This window comes from Patagioenas fasciata, chromosome 1 (assembly GCF_037038585.1).
Source record: "Patagioenas fasciata isolate bPatFas1 chromosome 1, bPatFas1.hap1, whole genome shotgun sequence".
Classification (NCBI taxonomy): Eukaryota; Metazoa; Chordata; class Aves; order Columbiformes; family Columbidae; genus Patagioenas; species Patagioenas fasciata.
The window spans coordinates 48,057,377-48,074,535 of record NC_092520.1 but is presented as its reverse complement, the minus strand read 5'-3'; positions in this window follow the sequence as shown (position 1 = coordinate 48,074,535).

Here is a 17,159-nt window from a genome sequence, read left to right as displayed (position 1 = left end):
TTCCTTTGCATGTTGATGGAAAACAGAATGGAGACAAAATTGATAAAGTTCAACTGAGATATTAAGATCTTTGGATAGAGATATAATCAACAATACATAGTCAAGCTTAAATAAATAGATGCATAAAGAGATGTAAAGCAAATGTTTTCAAAAATTTGATGTCTTTCACAGTGTTGGACTGTGAGCTCATTTTTAAATAAGATCAATGTAGGACTGTAATAGATAATTTTGTGAATCATGGGTTCAATATCAAGGTATATTAAAAAAAAAATAAACAGCAAAAAGGCATACTTATTGGTAAAAAAGTAGGAAGTAAACCATTGTGTAAACCCTGATATATCCATGAGTCTATCTCAAGAGCTGTTAAGATGGAAGCGGCATAAAGAAGGTCATAAAGGATGGTTAAAGAGGTAGAATTGTTCCATATATGTAACAGCAACAGACTAGGACACTTCAGCATGGAAAACTGATGACTGAAGAGGGTTATAAAAGAGATGATGAAATCATGAGTCCTTGTCACAGTATTGGACTAAACTGACAATGTGAAGAGTACAGGTGTTCAGATATCAAAACACTTACTCACAAGTATGTTTAATGTTCTGAAGAGACATGACTCCTCTGTCCTGAAGGGGGTACAACATGATCAGGTGGGTCAGCACAGAGGTGCCAAATGTGGTCCTGGGGCCAGCCTGTAATGTCCCCTCTGTTCTTTATACAAGGTCTCTTTTAGGGTCTCTTCCAGATCTCTCCCCAAGCGACTACAGACCCTATCAGTTACACAGCAGAAAAAAAATGTTTCTGATCAGCTCATTCAGGTATCTTTAGCATCTAAAATAGGCTGTCACAATCACTAATGCTCATAGTCTGTCTCTCTTGAAGTTTCTCTAATGCTCTCTCAGATATTTATTCTTAAACTGCTCCTCTGTTTTCAAAACCCAGACCAGCTCATGACAGCTGCTAAGTGCCGTGGAGAAAGATGAACAGAGGAACATGATTCCCTTCTCTAACAGTAGAAGTAGCGTGTATCAGACTATACAGGTTGATCATTAGTTCGGCACAGACAGGAGATGGGAGCTCTTGATGCAATCTGGAGTTAGGCTTGCCATGGGAGCTGTGGATACTGAAAAACAGCACCAATTGAAAAAAGCGTTTGAACAATTTATGGAAGAAATCTTTAATGTGTTATCAAGTACAAAGAGACAAGTAAAGCTGAGAAAGCCACAGAGCCACTAATCACCAGATGAGCTACTTGATAGTATTTAATGTCCTTTTATTCTTCCCCAGGGCATCCACTCCTGGGCATAATGAGCTGGAATGGTTTTAGGTATACGTGTATTTGTAAAGTAAGCCACAACTTGATATGGTCCAAGCAACAGTCCACAGTCATCCTCACTGTTTAATTGTTAACTTGCCCCGTTGTGTTATTTTGATGTCCAAGTTACTTTCTCGATGATATCAAAACTTGGTTCAAGAAATAACCTAGGTTGGTATCTGCTACAAGCAGGGAATATTGACAAGACCATTCTATTTTGACAATAAGAGTGTAAATTGTGCTACTGCACTAGTACATTTACTGATATATGTGTTTAATCCTATTGTCATCCAGTCCAGTTGCTCTCATATTCTTATAATGTAATCTCATCTCCTGAAGGAGTTATTTTTATAGTCTATGTTCAATGTTCAATCAGTCTTTTTGGGAGTGCAGAGATATATGGAGAGGTTTGTAACAAACCGCTCTGGGAGTACCCAGAGCCCTCAAGTTATCTATCTAGTCAATCTATTTTCAGACCTATGTATTATTATTTAATGGTAACTCTGATTTACTTGTTCTTATCAATGGTGAATTAAGTACACTTCTCAACTGTCTTCAATGTTATGGACTACTAACATCAGTCAGTGAGCTGGGGGGCACCTGTGACATGCTGACTTTTATTCATTTTTTGCTTTTGCTTTTGTTTTTTGTTTTTGTTTGTTTTTGTTTTTGGTTTTTTATAAAATGCTTCAGTGTGTAATAGAGCCCACAGGGATTTTTTTTGTTTGTTTTGTTTTGTTTTGTTTTGTTTTGTTTTGCTTTACTTTGCTTTGTTTTTTCTCCATGAGCTGTCTTTTAAAGTTCTGTGTCAGATTCTGTTCCAGCATTCCTTCTGCTCAGATTCCTGGAAACATCCAAGAGATTTAGAGGAAATTTATGGGTTGATATTGAATAAAAATATTACTAATGTTCAGATTTATAAAGTTTGCAGTAGTAGGCTACATAAAGTTCCACTGAACTAAAATTTTGTTACCCACTAGTTCTTAATTTGCTCATCTTGGAAAGCTTTGACAAATGACTTGGTCTCTTGAGTCTGAAGTTTTGGTGAGGACCAGACATAAAGTGAAATCAACTGATTTCAAAGAAGATGGACTACATAAGCTCAACAGTGAAATCATAACAGAAATCTGTCAGTGGATGTCTTGACAGGTAACTGGTGATATGTACTGTTGCTTGAGATCAATTATCGGTTCTGTTTTAGAGTGCTGTTATTCCATTGCACAAGGTACCCTACTCATCCTTATCAAATTTTTCCACTACATTTTTCACATTTTTTTTTTATAGCAATAGCCTCTTATCATTAATAAGATCCATAAAGTAAGAAATTAATGTTACGGTTCAATCTTCTTTGAAGTGCACGTGCATTTGCACTCTACAAAACAAATTTTTTTTTTTTTTAATTTTATTTTTTTCTCTTAAAAAAAATTATGATCCAAATACCTGCAACTGGCTTTCACTAATAATTTGTTTTTACACTCTCTTAATTTGAGTCTTAATACTGCAAGAAAATGAGTATTTTAAGTTACTTAAATCACAGAGAATACACACTTTAACATAGAGAGTAACATAGTTCCTATATATTTCAGAACAGCATTACAATGGGTCATTGTTCACACAGTCAGTTCTTCTTAGGGTCTTACCACAAATATATTTTCATTTGTATAGACTATGAATTATACCAAATTTAATTTAACCTGGACAAGACCATGATTTTTACAAGTAAATTAAGACAGTGTGTGTGCACAAACTTACCATGCCTTCATATGTTATCTAATACACTGTCCATAGACAGGCATATTTCCACAGGTTGCTCAAATCTTTCGAATTTCACAGTCATACTTCTGAGATTATTGCATGATAAATTTGTGTAAAGAAAGAAATAGAGGTGGTGAGAAGAGAAAACAAAAACAAAACCAACAACAACAACAAAACCACAAAACCAAAAAAACACCACTAACAGTCCAGTTCACTCACAGACATCTTGAGTATATTTTAAGATATACCGAGTTCAGTATGTTCAATGAGCAACCACACAGAAATACATTGACAAGTTTCAAGATTAATATAATACAGATACAAATAACATTTAAACTCCATGGTTAACTATAGTAGCCTTTATAAAATATTCCCTGTGGCTTATTAGAGGTTCCTAAAATGTCTGACAAACAGTTTAATATGCTGAAATGATACAATGAAATGCACTTGTACAGTGTTTAGAAGCTAGTACAATCCAATCTGAGCGTCAGCCTTTATAAGTGTAAAAGCAGAATATTAGCAGAATGAATGAACTCATGTAAAGAGGGGGGATGGAGGATTACTTTTAGAGTTGCAGGCAGTTACCTCACTGTGATAGCCTTGTAAACTAGAATAAATTGAAAATCAGTTGTTTATGTTGCAGTTCTGTTCATAATTATTTATTTCATTGAGGTACTAAATCGTCTCAAAAACAGATACTCTCTATGCCCAGGAAAACTTCATCTTCAACCATTGTTCACACCTGAAAAACATGCTGTTAGGGAACGTTCTGTCTTATTATATAGATAATATAAGTGACTTTTTAAATTCAGCTTTAAAGAAAATTTACTAAAATCTGCTGTTCTACTCAAGATCTTCTGTCTTTTATTATTCCTTTCTTCTCATCAAACTGTAGTTTTAAGACAGTTATTCTTCTCTCTCACTTCATAATTTTCTTATTATTGTGGACTGCTGAGTGACTTGACAGGATGAAAGAGAACTTAAACCAACTACAACCATTGACATTTTTTTAGAACAACAATAAGGTTCAACTTTTCACATTAAAGCATCTATGCACAGGAAAAATACATCAGTGAAAAATTTTCAGTTCTTTCAGCATTATAATGAAATTCCTAACCTTTGAAATATGCATGATCAGTAAAATTAGTGCTAATAATTTTGTAAACAATTCTTTTTACAATTTTTTTTTTTTTTCAATTCTACGGAATGTACTATAGCATGAAATAAAATATTTAGTTCAAGTGTGTTAATAATACTAAACTCAGTTCATGGTTGGGTATTTCCAAACGGATTATAAAACTATTGCTCTTTGATAAGGAAGGGTGATTTTTCTTGTAAAATCTCAAGTCCATAAGATCAGGAAATCAATGGATCATAATGGATCAGCACACCCTTGTGCAAAACACCAAGGGAGTTTGGGTATTGAATAACTGGAATTACAAAGGTAAAACCACAACGTTCCCCCATTGCCATAGAACCACTCAATTCAGGAGATCTCTAATGCGCTCTTGTCTCAGTGTCTGCAGAGCCTCGAAGTATCAGTAGCTTTTGGGAAGAGCATAGTTTGTTAAGATACATGTGGAGATATTATTGAAATCTACCAAATTATATAACTTTGTTAATTTATTCTGTACCTGAAAGATGCAGCTATTTCAGACATAAAATTTTAGTTTATAAGAGCTCTGGTCCCTACATAACTGCAATCTTAGCAAATCAAAGATACACAGTCTTTCAAGTAAGTCGTCAGACGCTGAGTATGACATACAGACATTTGCTGGTATTATAATACCTCATCTAAGAACTCACAATACCATGCATTTTTTGCCTTACCTTTTCCATACTTCTGCTGTCTGTCTTCACATCAGTCATGTTGGGCAGCCATTTCAGATCGGCAGCTGCAATGTAACTGTGGTTATATTTTTAAAATGCCTACCACTTCTTGCCACAGCAGTTTTGGTAATCTGAGCATTACAGAGAAGCCAGAAGTCATCTCAAGAAGCAAAATACAGAACTATGGGCCGTCAGACAAAAGTAGTATAGATCAGGGTCAGAACAAACAAAAAGATTACCCACTTTTACTGACCTATTGAGTAGGTACTACATCTGTGGAAATCACCTGAGCTAGATGAAGTCTGGAATGTTCCTAGGAGATGTATTCCTTGGAGAGGTATGTCCTGACATCCATTTATGGTTACTTCCTCTTTCCTGGCATCTATTTATGGTCACTGTTGGAAACAGAATACTAATTGAAGTGGTTCATGTATGTGAAAAAGTATGACCATTCTCATGTTCTTACTTACTGTACCGTAGCTTTCTACCTCAGTGCTTTTCTATAATAAGACTACTAGTACTAGTTATTATTCCTGTTGTTGTTGTTATGGTTGGATAGTTATAAGAAACTATTAAGAAGGACAACACCATGGGTTTTTTTATTATTTGCTTTCTTGAACATATAATTTTTTTTCTCTAATGTTATGTTCATATTTATTTTTTTTATTTTTATGTTATGAATGTTTTATAGGCATGATTTGATATATTTTTTGTTTGATTTTATTTTTTGTTCACCTTTTAAAGTCAGATGATTTTTAATACTCTAGCAACAACTGGATTATTTGTTTACTGCAATTCAGTTTTCCCCATCTTCCTTCTTTACAAAAACAATGAAAAATATTTTTATGGGTTGTGGTATTTTTTCTCCCTCAAGATGTGCTAGTTTAAAATGTTCTAAATTAAACTCTTTTTATAATAAAACATGTTCATAGGAAGGGTTGGGTTCTAACCCTAGTCTTTGAAAAACACACACAGATGGAGGCAGAAAGTCGAAAATTGTATGATCTGCTGGCATAGAGTAGCAAGATGTTATTTGTCTGTTCACTGCAGAAAGCATAGAGAAGATTTGGGAAAATATTAGCAATCAAGGGTAACAGGATTCATCTTGAATAACTTCAACCACCTATAATGTAAGTTTCCACTTTTCAGTGGTCACTTTAGATATTGTTTCTAGTTTAAAGAGGAAAGAAATGTCTCTTCTGGACTAAGACTCAATTAACCTATTTTTAACATATACTTTGAAATAAGTAGAAGTCTTAAAGTACTTGTTTCTTTCCATTGTCTCCGAAGAGCACCTAGAATGACTAATTCAGCTGCAGATGTCCTCACTATAAAAATCTACATGAGTGTATTTTCTTATTGATTATTTCATGTGCTGTTCTGTGATGCCTCACCTGTCCATATATTGGATATTTGGGTTTGTAGAGTGACTAAACTCATTAAAAAATGAGTTCCTTTGAGAATCAAATTACTCAGTTAGGATATGTATACACCAGTAAATATAGTTCCCAGAAACTATTTAGAGCACATTTTTAGGTGAAATGAAATGAAATAAAGAAAAGAGAAGAAAAGAGAAGAAAAGAGAAGAAAAGAGAAGAGAAGAGAAGAGAAGAGAAGAGAAGAGAAGAGAAGAGAAGAGAAGAGAAGAGAAGAGAAGAGAAGAGAAGAGAAGAGAAGAGAAGAGAAGAGAAGAGAAGAGAAGAGAAGAAAAGAGAAGAAAAGAGAAGAAAAGAGAAGAAAAGAGAAGAAAAGAGAAGAAAAGAGAAGAAAAGAGAAGAAAAGAGAAGAAAAGAGAAGAAAAGAGAAGAAAAGAGAAGAAAAGAGAAGAAAAGAAAAGAAAAGAAAAGAAAAGAAAAGAAAAGAAGAAAAGAAAAGAAAAGAAAAGAAAAGAAAAGAAAAGAAAAGAAAAGAAAAGAAAAGAAAAGAAAAGAAAAGAAAAGAAAAGAAAAGAAAAGAAAAGAAAAGAAAAGAAAAGAAAAGAAAAGAAAAGAAAAGAAAAGAAAAGAAAAGAAAAGAAAATAATAAAGCTTCTCTCTACACTCACAACCTGTCAAGCCTTTGAAATAAGACACTACATGCAAACTGTTACTGCTCTGTCAGGATACAATATTTCTGACTATCATTCCCTGTACATTCTTTCATAGGACACATATATTGGTTAAAAGTCATCTCTTATCATTGTGAATGTCTGCAATTCAGAAATGTATTTAGTTTGATACAATTTCCAGTAATAGACAGTAGGTATTTTTCAGATACAATTCAATTGTCTTATTTAAGACATGAGATGGATCATAATTTAGCTGTGCCTATTTCTTCCTATTGACTATAAGAAGATGTCTACACTGAAGATACAGTAGGGGAAAAATGACAAAGAGTTTATTAAGTTTTTCCTAGGTATCCTGAAGGTATAGGGTGGAACCGAAAACTAAAGATGACCAAGAAATTTTCTATGTATAAATTATTTGCTTACTGTTTATGCAGAGCTTTTGAAGGTTATCTATTTCTCTAAGTGTTTGTTCAGAAAAATAGAATGTTCTGTGGAAATGGAAAAGTCGATTTTGTCATGGATGGAATTCCTGATCAGGATGGAAAAAGCTGTACATAGCCTTTTTTCTGCTTTTATTCTCATCCTTTCAGTGTCCCTCCAGTTTCAGTGTATCTAAGACTGATGGTGGTACTCTTCCTCAAAAAGAAGGGAAGGAAGGTTATAGTGGGTCATGAGCTTTTAGAGATCTTCACCAGGAGGAGTACTATGGTAATAGTCTACAATTCCATGCTATATCTGAATTTACATTATCTTTTTTACATGTGTTGCCTGTTTAATTTCTCTTTGTCCTTCATAAAATAAATTTAACGCAGCTCCCAAGGTTGTATTCCTTTAAAAACCAGTAACTGAGCATTAGTGATCAGTTTATATCCTTGAAGCCTTTGTTTCATCCCACATCCATGCTTTTGAAGCCTCTGCAGTCACTCTGTGATTGTACTCCTCCAAATTATATTGTTATCTGGGGATCACTGTTTGAACTACACAGAAGAGTACTATTTCACTATCAGTTAATATACAGAACTGTATTAAAATCAATATAAGAACATGTTACACCCCACAGTCATTTAAAACTAAGCAAAACTAAAATGAATTAGGCAAAAATCATCAGTCTTCTGGTTGTCATAAAATTGCTAATCCTGTTAAAAAAAGGTAAAAAGAACTCTAAGCTCTTTCACAAATTAGGCAAAACGCAGCTGATAATTCCTTATGGGAACCTACAACTGAATACAGATCTGCTACTTGTAATGGTAATCTAGATTTACCAGTCTGCAGACATAAAACAACATCCTACTGTTTTGTTTTATATTGTTTTGCTTTGGAAACTGGAACACAACAGAAATGTCTCTTTCTGTTTCTTTCTCCACCCTTCACCCCCCTGGCCACATCAGCACTAAAGTAACGTGGCAGACATTTTTCTGCTGTAGATAGGAGAGGTAGGACCTAAAATTATTTGTATATTTTATGTTTTTATTTATGGTCTGCTTTTTTTGCCTCTTTGTATTGTTTCCCTTTGGAAGCTCCATCAAATTGGGATGCTGAGGACCTCTTTGTTCTACTGCTACAATCTCCCTCTTCAGCTATCCCTATAATATTATATACTCTCCGAGCATACAAAGATGGCTTGTAATATGGATTCTGAAAGTCAGATACCTTTCTTCCATCATTCTTATATAAAGGACCAATGATTTCAGGGTATTTTCCTGTTGTGCTAGATTGGATGCTGAAACTAGAAGTGGTTATAAGAGCTTTACATATTTTTATGCTTTTCTTCATCCAGAAAAAAAAAAAAAAAAGAGTCTGGCACTTTGAAAGTGTTTCCTGGGATTTAGGAATCATTTTGGCATTAATAGAAGCTTACGAAGTAAGTTGTTTTCCTTTGATTTTCTGGCAGATTTAACCTTCTGAAATCACCTGCTGTGATTATTTTAAAATGTTTCATCTAGTTTGGTATTCCAAACCAGATCAACGTGGATCACTGGATTAAACATAACATGATTCTGTGAGATTCAGGACCCAGTAACCGGTTAAAACATACATCATGCCAAACCTAGTCCAACTTGTAGTAGAAGTTTCAGTACCCTGATGGAAGTCAGTAGAGTGTAATTGCCAAAAATCAAGACACCACTGTACAAACAGCTTCTGTTCCACAACATCTATTTTTCTGAGTAAGAGGGAGCTGCTGAAGAGCCTGCTTTTTTTTGGATTTCTTCATTTTAGATCACCCCAGGCAACTTGGAGAATAAAAGCAAAAAGGTAGTTTGCAAAAGTGCCACGTAACCTGACTTTTGCAATGATAAAAACATTGCTCAGGTTTCTTCTGCATTTCAGACATTGTTCTTGTACACTCAAGTCTAAAGTTTCCATGTCAATCTGAACTGTATTTACAGCTTTTCTGCACACTGCAATACTAAAAATAATAAAACATAAAGCAAATACAATAAAAGTTTAATCCTGATCTACTATAATATTAATCCCCATAGTTACATAGAAAACAGCGGTGTTTATGTGAACAAAGCAAGGAGACGGCTATTCGTACATTACAATTTTCTCCATGAATATCACAAATTAAGAATAGTTTATCCACACTGAAGTTTCGAGAAGTACAGAATATTTTTAATTATCAGATGTTTATATAGAGATTTCTTGGTCACATAAAGAAAAAAGAAAAAGTTACACAAAAATTTCACGATCTCTACTTCGAAGAAAAAATAGGCAGTTAAATTAATCAATAATATTCACTAATATGTGTCTTTGAGTAGACAACCTAATTTTATTGCAGGACTTGCTGAAATATTATATATCAAAACACAACTATTTTACAGTTTTGCTTCTGTATTACTCAAAGGTTATTCACAGGAAATCTTTTATCTTGAAATGTACCACAGAATTGCTGTATATATGAAACAGACAAGTATGTGCTTCCATTAACAGTGACCAGCAATATTGCACTATTGCTGAAAGCATAGCTGAGAAATATCAATTTTACCCAGGAATCAGTGGATTTAATTACTATGATTACAATTTAATTCAGTCAAGGACTTCATTGCTAAGGTTGGTTTTGTTCCTAAAATGAAAACAAGAATAAAGCATTCCTTTCTGATTGGACATTTCTATGACTTCTACTTGTTACTAAAATATTTAAGAACAGAATTAAAAGTGTAATTTGTGATTATGTGTTTTACATTTTCGGTTTCCACGCAACTTAAAAAATGTCTACTTTTTTTCTGCTACAGTTTTTTTGAAAATTTCTGCTCAGCACAAATTAACAGAATATAGACCTTTAACTAGTTAGTGTGTGATATATAGATATTTAGACTTGAACAAGTATCCAGGAGACAAGATTTAAATGTTCGAAGAAGAGAGTTTATTGATCTTAAAAACATATTGAAAATGGAAAATAAAAACCTTAATTATTTTGTTGTTTCTGTGTTGAAAAGTCTGAAAAAAAAACCAAAAACAAACAGTCTTTAGGAGCACTCAGAAAGAAACAAAGATATAGTTTTTCTTTAATTCTGATTTTCTTTCTGCAAAATTCCTTTGCTATTTCCTTGTTCATTTGTGATATCCCACAATGCACCATTATAGTAGTGCTGTAGATACCACAGGATGCAGTGAGGCTTCTGTTCTCGGCAAAGGCAAATCATGAGATATTGTAAGTGAAACAAAAATGCATGTATTTCACATACGCTTGTAAAAACTTCCTCCCATACTGAATGCTATTATCTAAATAGCAACTAGTTCCATTTGATCCATGCATTAATATCTATTTAATATAGTTTTATTTCTAATTGGTTTGTCTTCTTTTGTACTTGTTTAGCAATATTTCTTGATGCATTGGCAAATATTGATGCTTGTGAATTTCAGTATATATGAATGCTACATTCTCTGACTTTTTTATGTCTTAAAATAAATGAACATTCGTAGTCCCTGCTTGCCAATAACTGACATAAATTCCTACTTTTATGTCAGTTTTCATTCAGAATAGACTATAGGGGTTGAGGAGGTGTGTTTTTTTGTTTATTTTTTTTTCAAACTGCCTTTTGTTGAGGGAGAGTTTATTGTATGCTTCTTGAGGATTGTGAGTGTTTTTGTCAGTGTTTTTGTCTCTCTGAGAATTCAGAAAAGTGGCATTTGAATTACCTTACCTATGCTAATCACAAACACACAGAAACATACACATAATGCAGATGTAAACCAAGAGCCAATTAAGACAAGAGATTTCCATTATTCAAAGATCAAATTCTAAAATTAATAGAAAAATAAAATAAGCTATATTATTTCTCTTGTTCTTTTTACTCTGTCTCGTCATGAATATATTTTACGTTCTCTTTTCCTAGCTTGCTAAATCATTTGCAATTTTTTCTGCATTCTAATGTTTAATTTAGTGTCATCTTAATGTTTCTGTCTTAGTCTTTTTAATGCTATCACTCCGCATCTCTCAGTGACTAACTTATTGAGCTTTGTCCTGGTTTCGGCCAGCATAGTTAATTTTCTTCCTGAAATAGCACAAGCAGATTTGATTTCTGTTTCTAGAAAAATGAGTTTACCAGTTCAAGCTATTTCAGGACAGCATTCCTGTCTTGAGCTTCTAGACGGAATAATTTCACATAAGCCCCAAAAGTCCTGAATATCATGGTAACTTCAGTCTTGCCTAAAAAGACGTGCTGAGTACTGTAGACTATTTCGATAGCCGGTGAAGAAAGGTTCAGATGCCAGTTTAAAGTCTAGACAGGGGTTGTCACCTAGGTTTTTTTAATACCATGATATGCTGTACAAACACAATTTCATTCTTTAATGAGATTACAATTATGCTTGATTGAAAAAAACTATGCAGGTGCAATATAAATATTTATAAAAATAAAAAAATATAAAAATATATAAATACATAAATGCATAAAATATATTACATTTATATAAAATAAAACTATATTTTTTTAGGATCTGTAATTTTATACTGTATGACATCCAGATTAAAAAGTGAAATACTGTACAGCACTGATAAACTTTACTTTTGCATTTACATTTTCATTTACTATGCACATTTAATAGCAGATCTCTTTGGAAAAATGTCAGGAAATTATGCAGCTACAGAGAGTATCATAATGAATACACAGCAAGCCTCAGTTTCAGCATTTCCAATCTTTTGAGTCTTTGATTTTGCAAACTGTATAACACTTTTAACTAGGAGAAAGTGAATAGTATGGTGAAGGGGAGACAAGGGCAAGACCAAGTTTATACTCTGAATCTCTTTTTCAGTTGTGCTATTTTTATGCTTTTTTCAAAGCTGCAGTATTCAATATATGAGTATACGAATGTTCTTAGGAAGAGCTGGTTAGAACTTACACAGCACAAGAAAAAGTGCATCTATTCTGTAGTCATGTCTTTGCCAAATGACTGGATTAAGTAGATACACCAACTAGGATGGGAACAACTGCTAAACATGCTAGTATAAAATTCACATACATCCAAAAAGTAGCTAGTTAGCTTAAAACTATCTGAATACAAAGATTCAACTCCTCAGAAGTCAAATATGAATGCTAGTTGGATGTACCAAACTCGAGGACCTATGATCATTAAGAACTTGGAGCCCAAGGTTCTGGGAAACATGACTTTTGGAACATTTCATACTCTCGACTACAAACTGGAGCCTGAGAGGTCTGAAATAGACTTACAAGATCTGAGGGATCATGACAGGCAGTATAACAGAACTACTTTGTAACCCCAAATCTTGGAAAAACCTTATAACTGTCTGGGAATGAATTTTCATCTTATAATATTCAGTGATAAAAAGGAAGCAATCCATTGTGTGAAACGCATTTTGTGTCATGGTGTATCAATCTAGTAGCATAAATAGCGTAGTTATGTTTCTAATAGAAATCTCCTAAGTGCCTTTTATGGACAGGGGGAGGGTTGTTTGTGTTTGTTTTTTTGTTTTGTTTTGTTTTGTTTTGTTTTGTTTTATTTTGTTTTGTTTTGTTTTGTTTTGTTTTGTTTTGTTTTGTTTTGTTTTGTTTTGTTCGTTGTTGATTTTGGGGGGTTTGTTGTTGTTGTTGTTGTGGTGGTGTTTTGTTTTTTTTTTTAATTTCTAGTTTTAGTAATTTTTAAAACTATTTACACATTGTATTATAAAATTCAGCCATATAGCAGTGAGTAAAGCTTCTTTTACACTCTCTCTTAGATGCAGTATGTCCTTGTTTCACACTTCACACTTCTGGAAAGCAGAGCAATAAGCAAAATTAGATCTTCTCAGGGAATCAGCTACTGAATATGCATAGATTAATCATAAGCTGTTAAAGAAATCTGGAGATCCTGGACACACTTATTCTCAAAGTGTATGTGGTTGGAGAATGACAAGTGTACTCCTACAGCTGAAAAACAAGGAAGTAGTTCCACAGATGGCATGAGTCATTATGGTCAAAGTTGTACATAGGGAGAGAAACTTCTTGATCCTTAAAGTCAATTTATTCTTCAACAACAAGACAACAGAGCATAACAGTGAAGCCCAAAGAGTTTGCGCATGGACAAGTGTAAAAGACAGGTAATGAATGGGGGGATTCACTAGCACAAACTTCAACACATAGTAATTACATGTCTGGGTCTGAGTTCATCAACCCAGGTTGACTTTATGTTCAAAGGAGAGGAAGGGAGGACAGGGCATGTAACTATCCCTTTAAGTGTGATCACAATTCCCCAATCTATCTATATTACATATATATATAACCTGCAACACATGGTTCTTAAACAACAGTTCTCACACTGATTGTCTTCTGGTAGTCTAGGCTAGAAAAGATGAGTGTGAGAGAGACTTTGCCTTTTATATTATCAAGCCTCAGTTCCAAGAGGGAAACATCATTTCTACACACATATGGGAAAGGTAGTAAGTACTTGAATGCTACTTGGAAACAGAGCTCACAGACGACCACCACAGGGCTTTGTGTGAAGTAAAAAGTTATTTAAACAAACTTATCTTCTATGTACACTAGCAAAGAAAACTTAATCAGTGAAGATTTTTTTATAACTAATGGCACTTTGTGTGTTGACACAGTGAGCGAAAAGAATTAGAGATACAAAGAACAAGGAAAGTTTTGAAGCTAAGATTAGTTAATCTTGACTTTTGTTCTTGCTTCTCCTTTCCTGTTTTTATTGTTCCAGATTTGCAACTTTACCTAAAATATTTAATATGCTTAATGATATATTTCAGACACTATTTTTTAAATACAAATGCTGTTGTATTACAAAGATAAAGTCAAATTATGTTATTCAGAAACATTGTCAAAAGTAGCTAACAAGCACATTTTTAGTTATGGTTTATAGATTTTCTTTCTGAGAAAAGATCCTAAAGGACTACATAGCTTTTAGCCCACATTTGAATGAAAATGCTCAATGATCATTATCACCATAACTAAAAAGGTAAATACATGTAAAGATCCTCACTGTCCACTGGTTTCCGCAGAATTTTCCCATCATCTACAGTGTCTTTTGGATAACCTGTTAACTAAACATCAGTTTAGTTTTTACAAATAACTTGCTACAAACTCCCTGCCCTCCCTCACCTCCCTAACCCCCAGCAACCAAAAAACTCTGAATGGATTTTCTGTGAATGTCAGGATGTCCTCAGTCTTGCCTTGTTATCTGTATCATCATGCTGTATCTTTGCTAATTGGGATACAAAGCAGGGTATGAAGAATCAACTTTACTTAAGTGTAAGAATCCTAAAGTCTAAAAAAGGTGCTTCAATATCACCCTGTAATTGAGATTCTCATCTATATAAAGGAAATAAAGTCATAACACACTATTTTTGTCCTTTTTTTCCTCCTTTTATAAATATGTTTCTAAATGTTTCCTGTTAATGAAAAAGATTCACTTGGAATTTGAAATAAAATACACTACTTTATTTATCACTTCTTTTAAAAATGTTCTGCATGAACACTGAACCAAGTTTGGAACTTTTTGGGTATCTGCAGAGAACTGTCAATTGTAAAACATCACAGCTCTTTAACAGGATTGAAGCTGAGAGTGGTTGTAACCAAAAGGATTTTTTGCTTCAAACTGCAGTAACACTGGTCCAAGAACAAGGTGCCCAGCTTGCCTTGGAAAATATAATCAGTAAGGGTTCAATATTAGATGCACATCACAGATGTTATCTTCAATCAGAAAAAAATAGGAGAAATTATTATGACATCACTATGTCGTCCTAGAGTAAGGAAACCTCCATTCCCAAACTCTCTTTGTTGACATAAGTCTAAGACTCCTTTAAAGTGTCTTGTGCATTTTAACACTGGAGGTAATATTTGTATTTTATTTGCCTGCTATGATGAAGTTTGGTGTTGAATTATCAGAAGCCAGTTTGCTCAGACCACTAGTGTCCTATGGGGTGTGCCCTACTTTTAGAAGAACAGGAGATTAAATGATGGTACCTCTCTTGTTTTGGTACATTTGTGTTCATTTTTCTTGTAAAGTATTGCAGTGTACCCCAGATTTCGCTAATCATCCAGACTGCAATTTCAGCCATATGCACAATTTTCTACCATGGTCAGGGCTCAACCTGTTAAGGTACTGGGACTTGGGCACTAGTCCAGGGAAAGTAGCAGAGTAGACATTAGCAGCATGGCTATGCAGTGAAAACACCGTAGTTACTATGATGTCAAGGTCTAACAGGACAGCATGCATATGTTTCTTTGTATGTATGTATAAATAATACTTTTATATATATATTTGTGTAAAGAAAACTTTTTTAAAAAGCCCTTTACATTTAAAAAATCTTTTAAAATTAATGTCAGAACTCTCAGATATTATAAGCATATTGTTTTAAATTACTAATAAAGTTAAATACGTAAATTTAAATTTAAGTGTTTCTTCAAAAAGGATTATTAATCTCTGTCATCGTTTATCGCAAGGCAACAATAAGCTGTGGCAGATGCTCTCTTTTAACCCCCTGCTCTCCGCATTAAGGAAAGGTAATAGGAAGCAAAGGAAGAGGGACTTATAAGTTAGGGAGTTAAAAAAGATTTACTAATAATACTAATCATGAGAGAAAATAAAGTAAATTACACAAAACCAGTCTTGAATTTCCCAGTGTAGTGCAGCCGTGGCCTGGGGCGGAGTTGGTATCACTCCAGCAGCTGCTGGGCAGGCACCTGGAAATCCCGAGCTGGCCTCCGCAGTAAACTGGAACTGCATTCAGGGATGCAGGGCCTGGAACTAGGCCTAGGATCACAAGCACGACAGGCAGGGTCCTCTTCAGATGCTGGCCATGGATGTAGATAGCAAGACTCTTGTGATCTCCTAGTTTTATATGGTGCATGACATGGATGGTATGGGATACTTAGTTGGTCAATTTTGTTCATGTGTTCTGTCCACCCCTCCTTGCCAGTACACCTCTCTTACTTACGGGATGCGCAAAGTTTATCAACGACCTTAGCTACCATAGCAATAAGACAAACCCGGGCCTTTTCCGCATACCATTCCTACTCTTATCAGCTCTGGAGAGAACACTGTCTGAGAAACGTGCAACCACTTCAGAAAAGTGTAGTTACTTAGAAGAACTTAGTTGAAAGGAAAATTCACTAAAAGAGAATTGGTCTTGTTTTAAACAAAACCAGGACAATCTCAAGTATTGGTTTGTTATTTACTTAGTTTTATTCAAATCTGATTCCCTGGGGCATTTTAATGAGAACAAAATATACAGGGAGCCACATACACAAACTGATGCACGAATATTTTAAAATTAGATGCAATTACTGTTAGGAACTTCTTCTTGGCTTAGTTTTTATCTGTCACCTGAAAGTCAGAAAACACACTGTTTACTTGTAAATTCATATCTACAGAAAATCTTCATCAGGTAACCTTGAATAACTACTAGGTAAATTACTGGGGAAAAAAAAAAAAAAAGTCTTCAAGAAAACATAGTTGTAAAGCAATAGAAAAATAATTTAAAAGTTTCTAATCAGTATAAAACTTGTTTCCATTGTGTTTCTATTTGCATCATGCAAATGGGGTTTAACTGAGACATATTCCCAATTAGCCAAGACCAGTTTCTAGCAACAGCACTGTTGTCCTAACCATTGTTAAATGTCGCAAACTAGGAGATCAATATGAAGAAGTGTCATATTGTTGGCTTGCATAATTGATGTAACAATATAAAAATGGACAGTGAAGTAGACTGAGAACTGTCAGAACTGCTAGGCTCAGACAGTTGTGATCAGCAGCATCAAG